Source organism: Callospermophilus lateralis, unplaced genomic scaffold, assembly GCF_048772815.1.
Source record: "Callospermophilus lateralis isolate mCalLat2 unplaced genomic scaffold, mCalLat2.hap1 Scaffold_146, whole genome shotgun sequence".
Lineage (NCBI taxonomy): Eukaryota > Metazoa > Chordata > Mammalia > Rodentia > Sciuridae > Callospermophilus > Callospermophilus lateralis.
This window is the reverse complement of record NW_027512598.1, coordinates 728,029-744,496: the sequence shown is the minus strand read 5'-3', so window position 1 is coordinate 744,496 and position 16,468 is coordinate 728,029. Positions and strand designations below refer to the sequence as shown.

Sequence of the window (16,468 nt, the reverse complement as noted above, 5' to 3'; positions counted from 1 at the left end):
ATTAAGAGAGGGGGAAAGGGAGAAACCTTTAGCAACTTGATGTTTCTCCCAAGAATGATCCTGACAAGGCGTAAATATTGGGGGGAAACCAAGATTAGGGGAACAGTAAGGAGAGGCCTTGAAATGAGTGGCATTATAAATACTACTAGAAGAAGGAGGCACTGGGATTAGTACCTCGGAGATAATAGCCAAGGTAGTTATGTTAAGAGCAGAGCTGCTGTTTGCGGGGGTCCCTGAGCCTGATTGCTTCCCCGAAGCTACCTTGCTCAATACATCACTGATAATGCTTCCTGAGGCCTGATTGGACCGCAATGGGTCCTCCCAGTTAGTCAAATTTTTGGTCTTAAGGCTAATGCAATTAGCGTTTTTAAGGCTGAAACAAAAAACTCCTGTGAGATTAACTTGAGATTGATTAAAAATTCTCTCCATGTCCCCTCTAGGAGAGGCACAGGGAGTAGACATCTCACATGAGGTTGAAAAAAGAGTGGGGAGGACACTAGAATTACCATGAACCGGCATCGACATTGGCCAGGCCCGTGCCACTGCCCACCACCGCATTGGTGTCGCCTGTGCCATCGGCACCAGCACCAGAGCCAGAGCACTTAGCAGAATGAAGATCCTCATCACTGGATTGTTGTGGTGTCTCTTGTTGCTGGTCAGTTGATGTTGAGACTCTTTTTGTCAAGCGTTCAGGGACCCACAATGGTTCCGTACGATCCTGGGGAAAAACACATACAGATCCTCGTGCCCATGTCAGCACGGGGTCAGGGCCGTTCCATTGGCCCGTAAGAACATCCTTCCACTTAACATAGCCAATCACAGAGGGCTGAGGGGACACATGTCTATCGGCCGCAGAGCGACCATGAATATCCAAATTCAAAAAATTAATGGTAAAGAGAGCTAAGGACAGGCGTTCTTTAGGAGTGTGCTCAGCTCCTATTCCCCCTTTCTGTTTTTGTAAAGTTTCCTTTAAGGTGGGATGAGCACGCTCAACAATGCCTTGTCCTTGAGGATTATAAGGCAAACCATGAGTAAGTTGCACTCCCATAGTAGAACAAAAAGCTGTAAATTGTCTGCCAGTATAAGCAGGTCCATTATCAGTCTTAAGGGATGTAGGTGCACCCCATGCTGCCCATGTCTCTAAACAGTGAGTAATGACATTACGTGCCTTTTCTCCTGATAAAGCAGAAGCATGGATAATTCCAGAGCACGTATCAATGGAAACATGCACATACTTAAGGTTACCAAAGTCAGGTATATGTGTCACATCCATTTGCCAAACAACCAATGGCTTTAATCCCCGTGGGTTTACTCCATAATTAGGGGGATGAAGAAATGTGACACAATGGGGACATTGCAATACTATCTGCCGAGCATCTGCTCTTGAAATGGAAAAACGCCTGCGCAGCATTAATGCATTAACATGGAAGTTTTGGTGAAACAACTTAGCCCCCTCTAAGGAGGAAGCCAAGTATATCAATTGACCTCTAGTGGCTAAGTCCGCACAGGCATTACCTTGGGATAACGGACCAGGAAGAGAGGTGTGAGCCCTGATGTGCATTGGATAAAAGGAAGCAGTGCGGTTAGAGATAAGCTGTTGAAGCTGAGTAAAATAAACAGACACATTGTGGGCATCACTAATAGTTCCCACGGCCTCCAGGACTTTTAGTGCTTGTACCACATAGCTGGAGTCCGAAATAAGATTAAAAGGAAAAGAACACTGTTTAAAAACTTCAATAACAATTTGTAGTTCTACCCATTGTGGATTTCCAGGAGCAAATTGATGCTGGATAGGGGGAGAGTCATTAATTACATAAGCTCCCATTCCAGACTTGGAACCATCAGTAAAAATGTTAACAGCCCCCTCTATGTTTGGGCATGGAAAGCTCTCCTCGAAATACCCCCACCGTACGGCGGCGGGTCCGGAGGATCATTTTTTTTTTCTTCTTCTTCTGAGCTCCTGTTTATTTTTGTTTTCTTCTCCCATAGTTAGACTCCCTAGCTGCCGAGACAGTCTCCCGAGCTCCTCCTCCTCTTCTGACCCACTTTTGCATGGGAGTGTGCGCAGTGTACTGAGATCTGGATACAAGCGTTTCCTCCCCCGTTTCTCGCTCTGTACATTCCCTTCCTCCTGAAATATTTCACTCCGTGCCAGAGACAATCGCCTCCTCCCCTGTTTCTCGCTCCGCACACTGCCATCCTCCTGAAATACGTCACTGCCTGCCGGAGATAATTGTTTCCTCCCCTGTTTCTCGCTCCGCACACTCCCACCCTCCTGAAATACCTCACTGCCTGCCATTTCTGATCTTTCTTCATGTAATTGTTCTAAAACTTCTTGTCCTTTAGTAAGTGCTTCCTGACATCTGCCATCTGCGAGGCAACTACGGATCATCTTCCAAAGGGGTATCACCCCACCCTCTAATATGCCCTGCTCAGAAGCAAAATCAAGATCTGTGCCTAACTTATCCCAGCTAGGTATAGTGAGGCTGCCAGAAAATGCGAACCACGGTGCAACAATATCTGTCTTCTGTAAAAATCTCTGTAAAGTACTACGTTTCACTTTTAGGCCCTTGGAACGTAACAGGTTATCTAGGGCCAGGAGAAGCGGACTTGAAGATACGGCACCCATGACACAACATAAGACACACAAAAAACAAAAGTGAAAGTAAGAGCGAAAGTACACAGTGCAGCTGTAATAAGATGTAATGCTCTCTCTGGCTTTACAGAGGAGCTGCCGCTTTGATAGCGGGTCCCAATTACCTAGGACTAATCTCCGCTTTGATAGCGGGTCCCAATTATCTAGGACTGATCTCCGCTTTGATAGCAGGTCCCAATTATCTAGGACTGATCTCCGCTTTGACTGTGGGTCCCACTTACCTGGGACTAACTGGTGCACCACCCCTGACTGCTGAAAGTTCTGGTTCCCGGGTTTCGGCACCAATTGTCGCGACCCCTTGCCCGCAAGGAAGACTCAACTCAGGAATCTTCTTTCAGCAGTTTATTCAGGCCTTGATTAAAGTATCTTTTAGTGACCTTCCTCTCTCTCTCCCCGAGCGCCCAAGCACAGCCTAATAAAGCCTCCCACGTACCAATCTTAAGCCGCCGCGTGGATCTTTCTTATAGGGTGGCAAGGGATAGCGTGCCAACTCTCCACAAAATAATTTGTTTATCACAGGCCACAGTGGAAGCTGGCGCCATCTTCTAATGGCGGCCACAATCTACAACAATGGCTTACCACAATTCATCAGATAGGAAAGCTGGAACAGTGCAGGACAGACAAAAGGAGCAGCCGGGTATAAGCATAGAAGCAAGAGAGACATGGTGCACCTAGACCACAGGGAAGAGTGTGCTGGTCCAGGGTACCCCGAGGCTCACAGGGCCGAGACTCTAGGTCTTGATTGCCATGTAGAGGAAAACCTTGTACAAAAGTTGTCATTGGTGTGTGGTGTCAGCACAGTCATGCTAGTGTCTGCTTCTGCTAGAAGACTCCTGCTGCACTGGGCCTCAATGGCTGTTGCACAAGGACAGCAACATATCCTGCTTTGCTCTCACACAGGGTAGAGACTGGTGTGGTTGTATTGAGACTTTTTAAGTCTTGGCATGTAATTTAGGAAAACGGCGTTACTACAGAAGTATCTTTTACTGGAATATTCAGGACACAATGTGGTTTCAGAGTAGCAAAGAAATTCCATTGGAAAAGCTATCAAGAGTAAATGTGGACCAACACTAATTATCTCATTCAACAATTTATCCAATGCTTAAATCCTGAAATTGCCCATATTTACCTCCTGTTGACTAATGATCTTGGCAGTGTCACATGGCCCTCTCGTATGCTGTCTTTTTTGTAGGATGATGTTTTTGTATATGCTGAATTAATTATATAAAAAATATCCTCCAATCTATTTGGATTTTTTTATTTCAAGAACAGTAATAACTTACCTATCACTCTTCAGACTAAATGTTATAAAACATCTTCTTTTTTAATAGAGAATCTTTTTCATATAGACTTAACTCATTTAATTCCAAATTTTAAGATGCATTAAGCCTGATTTTTCTTTTTTACAAAGAGTGCTGCACGTCCACATCCCAATAAATAATAAAGAACTAAATTATTTTCCTCAAAAAAGAATAATTGAGGCCAAAATTGACTCTACTGCTGTGTATAACTATGAAGAACAAATTTTTAAAAAGAGTAAATGAGACAATTTCTATCAGGTCCCCTCTCATCCTGCAGGAGTTCTGTCTCTTTTCTTTTCAATTAAATAAATTCTCTTTTACACTTAAAAAAAAGTAAATAAGTGGGTTTCATATATTGACATAAGAGGTAATTTACTTAAAATCTGGTCCTGGAGTGGCTGGTAGGGTATTTGCCTAGCATGTGTGAGGTTTTGGGTTCAAACCCTAATACTGAGGGGAGAAAATCTAGTCTTATAGTATTCTCTGGTTTATCACCCATTTTCAAGACTGTTTTTGTCTTAAGGAGCTATGGTAGCTTCAGAATCTGGGTTTTGATGAAATGTTTAAAGCTTGCAAAATGTGGAGTGAATCATAGAAACTGACTAACTTTCTTGCCCAATTTTTGCTTGTGTAACTTGGAGATATTTTACACTTTGAAATTGTGAGATTTGAAAAACTATATGGTCTCAGTTGACAATTTTAACTGATCTTGGGACTTGGGGGAAGCTTTTAAGGCTTTTACCAGAGAGCCAGAAGATACTCACAAGCCCACCTGTTAATATGACATACAAGGCTCTTTAGGAAGCAAAGCCAAACAGACTCTCCAACCCCTCTGTGGAGCCTCTGAGAGTCTCCTCTCAGGTTTTGTTGTCCTAAGGGAAAATCTGGTGACTGGTGCTATCAGGGACAATAAAGCCATCACAGATTGTGTAGAACCTCTAAGGATCAACCCAGTCTCCATACTAATATTGGAGCATAATCCAAATTTTGCCTGATCTCAATCATGGCCTTTCCCACAATTTTCCTCTTTGGGCCACTATTTTATAGCAATTCCAGATCAACCCTCGGCATTGCTTAACCTCCATCCAATCCATGTACATAGCCCTTTGCATTTTCCATGCACCTCCATGGTAGCCTTTGGTAGCACTTCCGTTTCAGTGCCTTCTCCTCTGCCTGTGCTTCCCAAGTCGTCATGGTTCTGTGCTTATTCATCCTACATTAACTCCCCAATCCTCAAGAGAATGGCAGGACTGTCATTTTGAAGAAATGGAGGCTGAGTAACTTACCACTAGGTACCTGAGCTGAAGCTGGAACCCACATCCTTCACTTCCAGCCCAGTGCTGATCACTGATCTGATTGCCTCCTGAGGATCCAGTTTTAGTTGCAGTTTTATTTTGTTTCATTTTTTTAGAGTAAAACTTCACCTCATTATGATAGTTTTACAGCATTGAAATTTTTATGTTTCTCAAAATCATTTCAATATTTTGATCCCCAGTTTTTGCTCTGACCAGCTCACATCTGCTCTTTATCTAACCTTTTTAATTTTGTCCATGACCATCCTCCATTGCAGGCTTCTCAACCAGATGAGTTGACCATTGAGAAACATGAGGTGTTAGAAGTGATTGAAGATGGAGATATGGAAGACTGGGTAAAGGTATATTCCTTTGCTCATATCACCCCTCTTGTGACATTTTTAGGAGTTTGTTTTGGTTCTTATTATGTCCGGTCCAAACCTTTGTGTGTGCAAACCTGTTTTGTAACCATGTCTTTTACCCAGGCTCGAAATAAAGTTGGCCAAGTGGGTTATGTGCCAGAAAAGTACCTACAGTTTCCCACCTCGAACAGCCTACTGAGCATGCTGCAGTCCTTGGCCGCTTTGGACAGTTGGTCACACACATCCAGCAATTCCACGGAAGCAGAACTCGTTTCAGGCAGCCTCAACGGAGATGCCAGTGGTAAAGACTGAAACAAGGCACACTTTATTTGGTCACATTTGACCTAAACTGTATTACCCTAGGAGTAAGCCTTCAGTAGGTTAAAAAGCACTTTCTTCCTGTTTTTTGTTTCCCTGTTTTGATCACAGTGAGTAAAAAAATTACAACTTTGAGTGGTGCTCTCTGAGTTGTCATGTGAGCATAGGGGTGGTTGCAAAAGCAGCCTTGACTGTCTTTGTTCTTAACCAGATTTGTCTCTCTCTTGCTTTCTAGTCTGTTTTGTGAAAGCACTTTATGATTATGAGGACCAAACAGATGATGAGCTATCTTTTCCTGAGGGAGCAATCATTCGTATCTTGAACAAAGAGAACCAAGATGACGATGGCTTCTGGGAAGGGGAATTCAATGGGCGGATTGGAGTGTTCCCATCGGTGCTAGTAGAAGAACTTTCAGCCTCAGAAAATGGTGATACTCCATGGATGAAAGAGATTCAGGTACCAGAGTGGGGAGAGCTGAATTTTATAATGTTTAAAGGGATGGAGGTGTGGCTCAGTGGTGGAATGTTTACCTAGTACGTTCAAGGTTTGATCCCCAGCACTGCTGAAAAGAAGAAAAGAACAGCTGCTTTAAAACATGATTAAAGAAAATAACTCCCTAGGGTCTCTTGAACCAGGCAAAAGTGGGTTGCAGTCTCTCTGCCTCACCCTCCCTGTTCCAGTCCTCAATTGCCAGATGTCTATATAGCTGAATTTCAGAAACCAGAGACTTGACGGTCAGACCCTTGTGGGATATGACCCTATTATGCCTTCATTCTTCTGCATTCTGTGAATCTATTAACCAAAATACTAAATCGTATATAGCATATCAAAGGTTGGTTTGGTGGAGAGAGAAAAAACAAATCAGAGAGAGAATGTGTTATGTCCATGGTTAGTTTATGTGGTACAACTCTGAGGTAGCTCTTCGTTCTATCACACTCAGAGCCCTACCACATAACCCAGGGCCTGCCAGAGCCCCTGTCCCACAATAAAGGGGCTATAAGGTTTTGCTCATCAGTAGGAAACTTGCATTTACAGGAAGTCCTAATTTATTCAGTTCAGTTTTTCTCTGGGGATCTGTTACAGCAGCCTGGCAGGTAGAAGAATAAAGAAAGTGTTTGCCAATCTTGTTTGCGTGATAATAACTTAGCCTCACATACAAGAAGCTCAGCCAGTTATTGTATCTTCATATGTAAAAACAGTACAATTTGTCCCCTTTTTTGTTCTTCCTTAGCTTTGTTGAATTGACTAATTTATCATATTTTCAATTAAAAAAGAAAAGTTTAGAGAATGGTTTGACTTGGTAACTGTTTGAAGATAAACTAAAATCAGTAATATAATAAGATCTATGATAGGGAACTGTTAAATGCATCATGAAACAGTTTGGGGTAGTTATTTTAGGTCCATTTGCTGACGAGCAAAAGGCTGACAAGCTTTAACAGTCATAATTTAGTCCCAGAGAAAAGGAATGTGTGTTCAGCAGCAGAGAAGAAGCCAGCTCTCTTTCCTGAGGCCAAGAGCACCTGGTAACCTTGCCTCCTTCCATGCAGATCTCTCCTTCCCCCAAGCCGCAAACATCCCTGCCTCCACTACCGCTGTATGACCAGCCTCCCAGCAGTCCTTACCCCAGCCCGGATAAGAGGAGTGCCCAGCTCTTCCCCCGTCTCCTTCAACAAATGGTAAGGGTCCTCTGGGCAGGGTCTGAGTACATTTTATTGCACAACACCACATAAATTGAGCTTTTTAATTCTCTCCCTTAGAAAATAGCCTCCATGCTGAGTCACCAGGATTCTCACAGGCATCAAGGCATACTCCTGAGGCCTCATATGGCAAACTCCTGCCTGTAAGTCTCCTAGCTGGCAGGGTTATAGAATGCATAGTTCTTCCAAATCCAAATCAGCCCCTGTGTGTTGCCAAACAAGGATGAAATGAATTTGGGAAGGTAAAAAGATTGATTGAGGGGCTGGGGTTGTGGCTCAGAGGTAGAACGCTCGCCTAACATGCATGAGTCACTGGGTTCAATCCTCAGCACCACATAAAAATAAAATATTGTGTCCACCTATAACTAAAAAATAAATTTAAAAAAAGAGCGATTAAAAAGGCTAAGTGGGTTATGTGCCAGAAAAGTATCTACAGTTTCCCACCTCAAACAGCCTCGACAGCTCTAAAGTCAATTCATCTTGGATCATTTAGTTTATACTGGAACACTTCTCACTGACATGGTAAGATCACAAGATAACCACTGTGCAGGTGTGTTTCAATTGTATTTCAAGCTCTAGGAACATTGAAGTAGTATAATTGTAACATAAAAACAATTGTTTTAGCAAGTGTTTATTAAGAATCTATTTTCCAGGCCATATTTGTCTCTTTGAGGAGCATTGAAATACACTAAATGACCTCAAAGAACTCCTGTTGTCAGGGATATATTCTGACAAATAGTTACCTATGCTCACCCTTCACTTTACTGCCATCTTAGTTCCACTACCACTCCTCTTCAAGGTCATGGCTTTCATACTGGTAATCCAGTGGACCCTTTGCAATTCTGTTTTCCTTGACCTTTATCACCATTTCTTGAACCACTAGGTTGATTCATTAAGCAGATGTGCTTTGAGTTCCTTATTAATGACTTGGATCTTAATATTTTTTTTATACTGGGGAATAAATCCAGGGGTACTATACCACTGAGTTATAGCCCCAGCCCTTTTTATTTATTTATTTTTTCAGACAGAGTCTTACTAAATTGCTCAGGCTGGCCTCAACTTGTGATACTCATGCCTCAACCTCCTGGGTAGTTGGGATTACAGGCTGGGCCACCACACCTGGCAGGGACTTGGGTCTTGATTCTAAATGTGATTGAAAGCCATTGTGAGGTATTAAGCAGGGCAGTGTTGTGATTAGTTTTGTATTTTAAACACATATTTATGGCTACCAAGTGGAGACCAATAAAAGGTGGCAGAACTGATACAGGAGCCATTAGGAGGATGTAGCAGTTGTCCAAGCAAGAGGCATTAGTAACATGGGCTGGTGGGTAAGAGTAGAAATGGAGAAATAGGGGCTAATTTTCTTGTCCACCACACTTTGCTGGCTGGCTCTATACCTCCAGCTCTTCCTTTTCATTGACCTTAGCAGGTTTCTCCTCCTGTCTCCATCTCTGCTGATACTTTTCATGATCCTGTCCCTAGACTGCTTCTCTTGAAGTCATTCAACATATTCTCCCCAAGTTACCTATTCCCATGACTGTGAGAACCAAATCCCAGAATCATGTCTCTCAGTGAGTTTCAGACTTGTGGTAATCTCAACTTATATGTCTGAGACCAACCCCTAAAACTCAGCAAAAATTAGTGAATTACTTTCCCTCCAAGACATGTTCCTTCTTCCATTTTGCCTGTCTTGGTGAATGGATCCTCTATCCTACCAGTGCTCTGGAGGCATTCCTCAGACCTTCCTGGCCTACCTGCAGTCATCACCAGGTCTTGCCAGGTTTACCTTGGATACAGGTCTCAAAACTCTTCACTGTTCTGCTTCAACCATTCCTGGTATCTAGTTCAGCTCACATCAGCCTTCATTCTGAAAAGTCTGGAAAGTCTCCTATGTTGTCAGCTCACTTGTCCTGTTGCCCACTTCCAATCTCTTCTCCAAACTGTTATCTGAGAAATCTTTTCATGGATCTGATATGCCTTACAATCCATCAAAGACTCCCCTGCCTACAGAATAAAGCCCAGATTTCTTTTTTTTAAATATAGGGTTTTTTTAATATTTATATTTTAGGTGTAGATGGACACAACACAATGCCTTCATTTTTATGTGGTGCTGAAAATCAAACCCGGGTCCCACCCATGCTAGGCAAGCGCTCTACGCTGAGCTACAATCCCAGCCCAAGCCCAGATTTCTTATAACATGTCTCAACAAGGCCCTTCATTTCTTGCCCCAGCCTGCCTCTCCAGCCTTCTCTCTTAGAACTGACTCCCAAGACATGCTGAAATGTCTTATTTCCCTAAGTATTGCACTCTTGCCTTCCAGGCTTTAGCTTTGGAGAAGGATTTTAGGGCTTTAGTAACTGTTGTGCCCAGGGCTTTTAGCCCAGGCAGCAGTCTCATTTGTAGACTTGACATTTCATCCAGAACAGTACCTGCTTTTCGGGGTGGGAAATTTACACTGAAAGTATGTGCCCATGTCATTGAATAGAGGACTGGTTGGACTTTGCAGATGCTCCAGCCTGAGTCTGGAAGCTGACTTACAAACCAAGACTTTGTTCTTTACGCAGGTCCGAGCGGCTCCCCCTCCACCCACACAGAACCACCGAAGGCCAGCAGAGAAGATGGAGGATGTGGAGATCACACTGGTGTGACTATGGGCTTGCCCTTTGTTACCGCTACAATCAAGGCCAGGCTTGGAGTTTGGCCCATCCTGTTGTTTAGGCACCTTTGTATGATGGTGACTCTTTAACAGAGCAAAACCAAGGCAGATTCTCTGTGACTGGGTGGCCTGGTGAACTCCTCCCATGTTTTGAATATTTTGTGCCTTTTTTTGTTGTTGTCATTTTCTATGTCATCTCTCCTACCATAGCACAAATCCTAGTGGGCCCTAGAAGCAGAGGGGAGTAGCCCTCATGCCTAACAGTGGTCCGTTTTTAGAGGAGATTCCAGACCAGGCCTCATTCAAGGGAATAGTCACAGAATTCTGATCATGTGTGCTCGTACAGTATATTACTGTGGCCACAAGGATGTGGCAAAAATCTCATCATTCTTCAAGTGGCTTTTGCTCATCTGATTAAGTATTAATCAGATTCTGTTGGCTCCAAAAGGAAACAGAAGGAGGGATTCAGGAGAGGCTGGCTCCTCCCCGAAGTTCGTCCCCAGATGAAGAGTGAAACCATACCGGGAAAAAGTGGACTGCCCATTGCATTAGCACCAGTTGCATTAACGCACATCTCTTCCACAACTAACAGATTTAAAATAATAACAGTGTCCTTTGTACTAATATTTATGCCATTCATTTAGTATTAGTGGGGCTAACCTGGAGGGGGCTAAACTAGTAGCCTCATCTTGCCCATCACATAGACTAATAGAAAGGAGGCTACGGCCACAGCAGAGATGGAGCTTCCAGATCTGAAATGAGCCGGTTTAATGTTCTTTTTGTCTTTGGACATTTTTCAACTCAGTTTTTACAGCATATACTCTTCTGACCAATATCTTTAGAACCTGAGTGTCTGGCAAATTAAGGACACATGCCTGCTTGTTGAGCTTCTCTATCGGGAGGTCCCTAGCACTATTTTGTTCAAAAGCTAGTGCACTGACCCAGACAGCCTGGTCGCTGTTGATATAGACAAGCTGTCACTCATGAAAAATGCAGCTCCAGGACCTCCCTGATGCTTCCTAGGAAGGAAGAACCTGTGGGCCTGTGAAGGAAACTAGCTTCCTGAGCAAGAAAAGACTCTGACTGCACATCCCACACAAGTGCAGACTGATGAGGAAGAGGAGCCTTCTGCGAGTCCCAGGAGAGCTGGGGGTGGGAGGGGTGCTCAGCAGTCTTCAGCACTGGGAACAGCGTGGGGCTCTGCTTTCCACCCATGGAAGGTAGGGAGTGTGTTACCTAGGGACTAAGGGAGGCTTGCCTGTTGCTTTTCTGTTTTTGCTAAGAAATCACATTTTTTAGAATTTAATCCAAAAGTTGTATTATGCTTTGAAAATCCCATCCCTCTTAAGAATCTTTAGAAACTTGAAATGCTCACCAAACATCCCTGTGGGATTTTTGACAAAATGTAGGGTAAGAACCGAAGAAGTTTTCAGTTATTCATTTGATCACTTCAGTAACAATACCCCTTGACTGTTGGCTATGGTTTTGGTTTTTTGCATTTTGTAAACTGTTGATCTACTTGAGGTCTTTTTATGTTTATCAAACTTATTCTTAAGTTTAAAAGAGCAATTAAAAGGGTGGTTTTTTAAAGATTTTACAATTTGTGGAAATGTTACAAATCTAAAAAGTGCTTATTAAATAGAGCAGTTCAACTTGCCACCCAGTCTTCTACTCTTTCTTTAGCTAGCCAAATTATCCTTGAATTTGGATTTTTCACAACTTCAGAAAGTTGTTGAAGTCTTTTGTTAGATCTTAAAATGTTTCTTGGAAGAGCTGCTAATTTTATTTTTAAAAACAAAGTTGTAAAAATATGCCTCCTTTTTAAAAAAATAATCCCTCCCTCCAGGACATGTAACCCAGCATCACCATGCACAGGGCAGGGCTCAGAAGGAGTCTCTGTGCAGATGCGCTTTCTTTACAGTGGCTGTAAAAAATTTGTATTTATTATGTATAAAATATTGAATAATAAAAAATGGAATTAAGTTTTCCAAGTTTTCTTTTAAAAAGGTTTGGTTCAACAGGCTTTTCCCAAAATACCATGTTTCTTACAAAGATACTCTTGGGCCCTCCTTTACAGCATTTAACAAATTCGGAGAGCAAGTAAATACACCATGGGACACAGACCCTGAGACCACTTTTGTGCCAGGTATGATATCCTGGGTCCTAAAGATGGAAAGAAATAACTAATGGTCTTTGCTTTCAAGGTTCTTTCCCAGTGGGGAAAAAAGACGGCTACATAACAATGAGGACAATATTATGAGACATGCTGGAAAGAAAGGGCAGCAGCATGCTGGTGAGCTAAGGAGGGAGCCTGGAGGATGTGACCACTGGCTTCCTGGATGTGGTCATTCTGGATGCTTCTCCCCTTTCCCACAGCTACATCCTACGAAGTAATGAACTGAGTGTGTATAAGGACATTTTATTGGTCCCAAGAAGGATATATCAAGTATGCAGCACATGGTGGTCTCCACATACTCCTCACATCATTTCTCCCACATCCTGGGTCCTCACCTTAATAACTGAGATCCTCGATAGTCTCCTGCTGTACAGGAACACACAGGTCCCTCAAGAGGCCTGTGTGAAGCGATGTGTGTGAGGTGTCCAGCCATAAATCTGGGACACAGAATATTTCCATCTTCTGCTTTCCCTGCAGTGCAGGCTGCTCACATTTGAGATGGCTGTTAGCACTGGAGGCTTAGTCTGTGACCAGGGGCAAAGTTCAGCTAATTGCCCCATCCCAGTGTCACAGCTAACCGTAGGCCTCCTTCATCTTAGGAACAAGCTTGATGCGGGCAAGCCAGACTCCCAGCATATGGCTTGCAGCACTTCCTCTCTGACCCCACCACCCAGCCCACGTCCACAATCCACACAGAAACCATGTGATGTCATCTGGCTTCAGCCCTGACGCTGTTAAATGAGTGATCCTCCCTCCAAGCTGCTGCAACCCCAACTTTAAAAGAAATGGAATGAGTGATTTCGAAGAGTTTATCCAACTCTTATTCTTGATCAGTTCAGTTATTCTAAGATAAAAGTAAAAATGTCACACAGCAGATCACCGTAGCTGAGAACAGACCATGTAGATAGGCTTCTTGGAAGGCAAGCATGCTCACCACTCCACCACCAACACTGTTCAGCCATGGCTGAAGATTTCTTAGAATAACAAGAAAATGAAAAGAAAATTCCAGCAATTGGACTCATCCACTGGCACAAACTGTCATGCTCCAGGTTGTAATGACATCCCAGGCTGTACTAGTCACTGCCGAGGGAACCCAGCCACAGTTTTTGGTTTTGGTTCCAGTTACTGCCCAGCCCTCTTCAAGTAGCTTTATGACAAAATCTGGCAGCTCTGAAACCTTTGCATTTGTTTTGTTCATTGTAAAGTTTTTCCTGACAGAAATATAACCAAATAATAGAAATTTTAGATTAAAAGGAAGAGAGTTAAAGTTTGTCCTAAAACCCCACCACTTGACACAACCAATTGAGTTTCCACCTAGGTTCTTCCTATGTTTGCTTTGTTCCTGCCTGATCTGCCAAGAACCATATGAATGCCAAAGAGCATCTTGTTCCTGGACTATTTTCCCTTGGTCCCAGTGGCCAAAAAAAAAAACACACATAGTCCTTCTGCCATGTCTGTTTCTGAGAACTCTGATCTGGGAATATCTTCCTGAAGTGTTTTATCCTGAAGCATTGCAGAAATGAACCCATGAGTAGGGTCCACACCCCTTCCACACTGTACCAAACACTTGCCACAGCTGGCTGCTGGGAGGGGCAGGAAGAAATGGGGGGAAGAGACTGTGTGCAAGCCCTGAGCTATCTCAGACTTGCCCTGAGGGGCTGAGGCTCAGCCCTTCACCTTTCTAGGCCTCATTTTCCTCATCTTTGAAGGTAGGAGTGAGAAGGTAATGCAAACTTCCTAAAGTCCAAAAGGATCAAATAAGATAATGTACAGATGAGCTGAAGATATTATTTCAGAGAAAGCCTAAAACCAGAGGTGGTGTGTCTGAAGATAGCAATATTCACACATTCTCACAAGTGGTCCATACCTTGTGTCAAGATTCCTTCAGAAACCAACTCTGTTACTCTGTCCATTCAGCAAACTACTGTACCAGGCTATGTTCTGGGCACAGGAGTTCAGCCCCTGCACAAACAGGCTCACATAAGGTGGGGGAGTCTCAAGAAAACAGAGGAGCCAGGGCTAGGAGATGACCAAGGGGTAGTAGGTACCAGAACAAGGGTGTCTGTCATTTAAGGCCTCAGATTAGGCAGGGCAGTTGGAGGTACTTAGGCCTACAGAAGAGCTATGTCACCTGGCTGATGAGGTGGGGAGAGCCTTGGGACAGGAAGTTTGACAGATGGCAATATAGAGCCTGGAAGCCACTGTGATTTGCCTCAGTTCTGCTGTGTGACCCAGAACAAGCTCCTGCCCTCTCTTGGGGCATCAGTTCATGTACGTGGCAAGTGTACAGGTCATTCTAGTTTGACTAGGGACCTAAACTCAGGCAGACAGCACCCAAATGCCTGAGTACTAGAACCCCAAACACTAGGGTTGGGGGTGTGGCTCAGTGATAGAGTACTTGCCTGGCCTGCATGAGGCTCTAGGTTCCATCCCAGGACTACCAATAAAAAGAAAAGGGCTGGGGTTGTGACTCGGTGGTAGAGCACTTGCCTAGCATGTGTGAGGCAATGGGTTCGATTCTCAGCACCACAAATAAAGTCCATTGACAACTAAGAAAATATTAAAAAAAAAAAAAAAAAAAAACAACAAACTTGAGCACTGACTTCTGAAAGTCCTAGAGAGGTCTTTATCAATAGCCCCTTTGAGCACCTGCCCTGGGCATCTGTGGCCTCTCCCTCCAGTCTGCCTCTCCTTTCAGATCTGCTCCTCCAGGAAGCACAGAAATTTAAGGTGGACATGTACTCCATGAGGCCACACCATCCCACAGTGTATGATCAGGCCTGCCCCCATAAGTGGAAGGAAGGCCTTCAGGGAAGCTGGGGTCAGGGAGGCTGCCATCCCAGAGAGCGAGTCCCGTCATCTCCTGGGCTGTCTGAGCAGTCTGTGATCTGCTGAGCTGTGCCTTCCAGTGAGGCACTTAATCTGAACGGCAAGTTTCCTTCTCTCCGGTGTTCCTGCCTGCCCCTCACTTTGAAGGACACTAACCCTCCTGGTTTTAAGGGTCAGAATTGAAGAGAGAAGATGCAGGGAGGAAGCCCAGTTAGACACAAAGCTGGAATCACCCCCACTCTGGTAGTGGTGGTAGTTGTGGTGGCTGAAGTGGGGGGCACGGTGCATCACTGCCCAGGGAGCCTAAAGTCTGACATTTGTATGATGAATGCAGTCACAATGCAGGTGTGTGCAAGTGTGATCTTGACTCAACCTCTGAGTTTCATCTTTTCTCATCTGTAAAATAGGTGATAACCATATCACAAGTTGGTTGAGAGGAACAAATAAAATTACCGGAAGTACACTGGAGGCTGACACGTTAAGTACTTAGTAATGGTGGCCACTGGGACATCATTGGTTTTTTCAGCCATCAGTCTCTGGGGGGAGGCTGGTGAAAGGACTCCTCAGAGACCAGACAGCTGGTGACCCCTGCTGGCCACTAGGGACCAGAGCGGTAGGGCTGGGGCAGGGGTGAAGGGAGCTAGATTATTAAACTCACAGAGTGCCTGCATAGGAGAACTTAATGACTTCATAAACATTCCCTGAGGTTTCTCTGAGCCAGACCTGATCCCAGGGAACATTCTGTTCCCATCCTGCCCTATTTCAAGAGCTCCATGGCTTATAATGGAGGGAGGCTGATAACAAACAAGAAAGGGTAGGACCAAGCCTGGTAGATGAGGAAAGGGCTGTCAGTAGGGGAATCCTGAAGGACGAATTTTACTTGTGGGCTGGGAGGGACAAGAACATTCTGGATAGAGAAAAGCACATGCAAGTCACATTCAGAATAGCAAGGGAATGAAGACGCAGGCCAACAGGGTGACTTCCAAAGGCTAGATTTCAAGCTGAGGGGTTCTTCTGAAGGCAGCAGGGAAAATTCAAAGGGTTGGCAACTTAGAAAGTCACTGGCTCTGGCAAGTACGGGACTGGGAGGAGACAGTGAGTCTAGAAGGTGGCCTGTAGTGGCAGCAGGGATGGAGAGAAGTATGAGGCACAGCAGCCTCAGGATCTGGTACTATGAGGGG

General features: G+C 44.1%; 1 pseudogene; it reads left to right on the top strand.

Annotated features, from left to right (window-relative positions):
* The window catches only part of LOC143387607 (F-BAR and double SH3 domains protein 2-like), a 124,335-nt pseudogene extending 113,997 nt beyond the window's left edge, over positions 1-10,338 (top strand).
* The last annotated feature ends 6,130 nt before the right edge of the window (positions 10,339-16,468 follow it).